The sequence below is a fragment of the Eriocheir sinensis genome, chromosome 9, assembly GCF_024679095.1.
Source record: "Eriocheir sinensis breed Jianghai 21 chromosome 9, ASM2467909v1, whole genome shotgun sequence".
Lineage (NCBI taxonomy): Eukaryota > Metazoa > Arthropoda > Malacostraca > Decapoda > Varunidae > Eriocheir > Eriocheir sinensis.
This window is the reverse complement of record NC_066517.1, coordinates 4,370,526-4,374,782: the sequence shown is the minus strand read 5'-3', so window position 1 is coordinate 4,374,782 and position 4,257 is coordinate 4,370,526.

Here is a 4,257-nt window from a genome sequence, read left to right as displayed (position 1 = left end):
TTTTCGCCCGGTTTAGAGCTGCACACCTTAAGCTCAGCCCGAAGAAATGCTGCCTCTTCCAAAAGGAGGTCCAATACTTGGGACATATCGTGAGCGAGGCTGGAGTACCTACGCACTGATCCTGAGAAGGTGGCTGCGATAAGGGACTGGCCGACACCCACCAACGTGAAGGAGCTGCGGAGCTTCCTCGGGTTGTGCTCATACTGCCGCAGGTTTGTGAAAGGCTTCGCTACGATTGCTGCACCACTGCACCTCCCTAACGAAGAAGGGGCGCAAGTTTGAGTGGACAGCGGAAACTCAGGTTGCCTTTGAGAAGCTCATGGAGGCCCTCATCAGCTCGCCCGTACTTCACCTACCCAGACCCCTCTAAGTTTTTATACTGGATTGTGATGCCAGTGATGAGGGGATTGGTGGAGTGCTGTCCCAGGCATGTGCCGACATGGAACGGGTTGTGGCCTGCTTCAGCAAAGAAGCTCACCCCAGCCGAGAAAAACTATTGCGTGACCCGAAAGAACTCCTGGCAGTAGTCAAGAGCCTTGACTTTTTCCATGCTTACCTGTACGGTGCAACTTTCACCATCCGCACGGATCACGCTGCATTGCGGTGGTTGAAATCACTGAAAAACCCTGAGGGCCAGCTTGCTCGCTGGATAGGTAAACTAGAGCAGCATCACTACACTATTGTGCACCGATCTGGGCTAACACACGGTAACGCGGACAGCTTGAGCCGGCGCCCCTGCCTACCTGAGTGTCAACATTGCCTCCAGAGGGAAAGCGTCCAGAATATGTGCCGCCGCACTACAGTGGAACAGACAGCGGAGGTGCCATGGGAAGACTGCAGCGGGAGGACCGAGATCTGAGACCAATTATGGAGTGGCTGAGTCAGTCGTCAACGCGACCTGGGTGGGAAGTAATCTCGAGAGAAAGCCCTACCACCAAGAATTACTGGACTCAGTGGGACACTCTTCGGATGGACGACGGGGTGTTGCAGCGACGCTGGGTCTCTCATGATGGTCTTGACCACTACTGGTCCACGGTGCTACCTTTGAAGTCCCGGGAAGGCGTTTTGAAAGAAATGCACGACAGCATCACCAGCGGACACCTTGGGGTAAAGAAGACACTGAGTCGCCTGCGCCAAAGGTTCTACTGGGTTGGCATGAGGAAGGACGTGGAAGAATGGTGTCACGCGTGTGAGGTGTGCTGTGCAAAGAAGGGCCCCAAGAAGCATCACCGTGCCCCATTGCAACTATACCAGGTTGGAGCCCCCATGGAACGGGTGGCAGTGGATATAGCAGGACCCTTGCCTCTGACGACGAACGGAAATAGGTACATCTGCGTCACAATGGATTACTTCACCAAGTGGCCGGAAGCCTACGCCATCCCTGACCAGGAAGCCACTACCATCGCCAAGGTTTTGGTGGAGGAGTTCTTCTGTCGCTTCGGTGTGCCTAACGAGCTCCATTCCGACCAGGGAAGGAATTTTGAGTCAACAGTCCTTGCTGAGTGCTGCAAGCTTCTGGCATCAAGAAGACCTGGACCACCCTCTGCACCCACAGTCAGATGGAATGGTGGAGAGGTTTATTGGACGTTGGGCCAGGAGTTGGCCAAGCAGTGCAACAATGATCAGTCTTCATGGGATCAGAAGCTGCCTGCGCTTCTCATGGCCTACAGGTCTGCCGCCCACGAGACTACGGGGGTATTCACCGGCAAAGCTGATGTTTGGACGTGAGCTGCGATTGCCGGTGGACCTACTGACAGGAAGGCCTCCTGGGGAAAGCCTTCCAAGGACGCCTCAATTTTGCCTGTCAACTAAAGGAACGGCTGGAAGAGGTGCACCATCAAGTCCGTGGTGCCTTGAAGTTCTCCGGGAGGCCATGAAGCGCGGTTACAATATGAGGGCAAGCCACGTTGACTTCAAGGAAGGGAGAGAAGTCTGGCTTTACAAGCCGCAGAGGAAGAAAGGACAGTCTCGAAGTTACAGAGCCCTGGGATGGCCCTTACACTGTGCTAGAACGCCTCTCCGACGTGACTTACCGAATCCGGAGAACGGAAAGGACCAAACCGAAAGTTGTCCACGTCAACCGCCTATGGAGGTACCACGGTCCGGGAAACTACACCTGGAACAACTGGCAGACACCCAGCAGCCGACGAAAAACGCAAGGGACGTCCAGGACCGAGAGGAGGTCGACGACGACATAGGCCTTCTGGACCTTTCAGCCGAGGGAGATAACCTCCGGCTTCGGCAGATGTTCCAGGGAAACCCCAAGATGCGGACGACTACGAGGCGCACCAGGAGACAGACGCGCAGGAGGCACCGAACAGAAGACAGAGACAACGCAGGCGTCCACAGCGATACGACGATTATTATGTTTTTGATTAATTTTCTTGTTTGTAAATAGTTCAGTGTGTGATCGGGACGATCACAATTAAGAGGGGGGAATAGTATTATGCTTGAAGCTTCCCCGGCGTCCATAGGCCTCTAGAAGGCTCCGGAGAAGCGAGCAGGGCGGGGAGCAGGAGCCGTCCGCGCCCGTGGGGGCGCGGCCAGACGCCAGGCGGAAGTGTTGCCAACTCGCACATATTTTTGCTACATGTTCTTGTATGATCTAAAATATACTGTAACATTCTAGACTGTACTGTTCTGGATATATATAGGAGAAGAGGGCGAGAGGGGACAGTCCCAGTCATAGTAAGCTAGGGTAAGTGAAGAGTCAGAGTGAAGTGTACTACTAAGGAAGAATATTGAACTACAGAAACTGTGCAAAGTGTTTACATATCTCCCTCCCACGGAGTCTCCTGACGGCGACACGGAACCCAAGTAACACGTCCGGCATAACAATACTTTCCAATATGTTCATACATACACCCTCCGAGAATCTATAGCCCATTATCTAAGGAGAAGTTTTGAGGTATTCGATCTAAAGAGCAGAGGCGAATCGATTGATTTCACTCCCATTTTAATAATAAAACATATTTCCAACACTTTTAAGGTGTTCAGTAAGCTCCTATAACATACCTGTTGGGCGCAGTTTGGAGCTGGAGTGGCCCTAGCTGATAAAAAAAATTAATGGACACAACACTGGTACTGTTGTCTGCTGTACTCCGCTGCAGTCTGATGACGTCACGAGCTAATGGTGGCTTCTCCCCGTGAGATGAGAAGAATTTGAGATATCTCTCCAATATCCAATCAACTTGCGATTTATAGAACGTAATATGTGCCCTACGTTATCATTGGTACGTGGCTCAATGCCTTTCGATCTAGGCTCTTCCCAGAACCGGAAACATGTCCTCCTTATATAATAAGTATATTTTCAGCTCTCGAGCTGCTTATTCCTAAATAAATCGTAAATTATTATTACATACACACACACACACACACACACACACACACACACACACACGCACACACATACACAGCGGTATTTGTCTGGTTCTCGACAAAGAAATTACGTGACTGGGACATGATGTCAGGTGGACCGTGGTTATGCAACTGCAACAAGTAAGGTCGTCAGGTAGCGGTGGCACACAGGGGCGTCAGGAGCGTAGGGCGGCAGGTAGGGCGACAGGAGGAACCAGGAGGTCAAGGCGGGTTGCAGGTCACAGAGGGGAAGCGGCGCGATGGTGGCTTTTGTAGCCAACGGGCTGAAAAGTTGCCAAAACACTCGTGCGCTGATGTCATGTCGAGCAGCACTCGTTTAGCTGTCATTGAGCATTCGCTCAAGTGAACGATTCGCCGGGAAGCTATCGTACAGCTGTCGGGCAGCTGTTGTAACGGTCTTTTTTTTTTCGTGCCCGATCACTGCACAAGTGCTGCCCAACCTATCACAAAAGCTGCACGAATGCTACACGTTAGCTGGACGATCACTGCGAGTGCTGCACGATGCCTGCAACACTCCTCCCCGATCTTTGACAAGGTCGCCGACTACGCAGATGGCTGCCCGAGAAATAAACGCAGCGCTTACTTTTCGTGCTCCTTGCCGACACACCGTCCAACAGTCGTGGTGCACGGATTTCCTCAACGACGGCTAGACGATGTGCTACGAATATGACCCCAAAAGCTGCCGGAATGGCAGTCGGGCAGCTGTCGCGTTCAAGATCGTGTATGTGTGAAAGAAACGAAGCCTGATTTCTCGCTGAATGGACATATGTTTCCGGTCGTGTGAAGAGCCTAGAAAGGCATTGTGCCACGTACCAATAATAACGTAGTGCACATATTACGTCCTATCAATCGCTAGTTGACTGGATATTGGAGAGACAT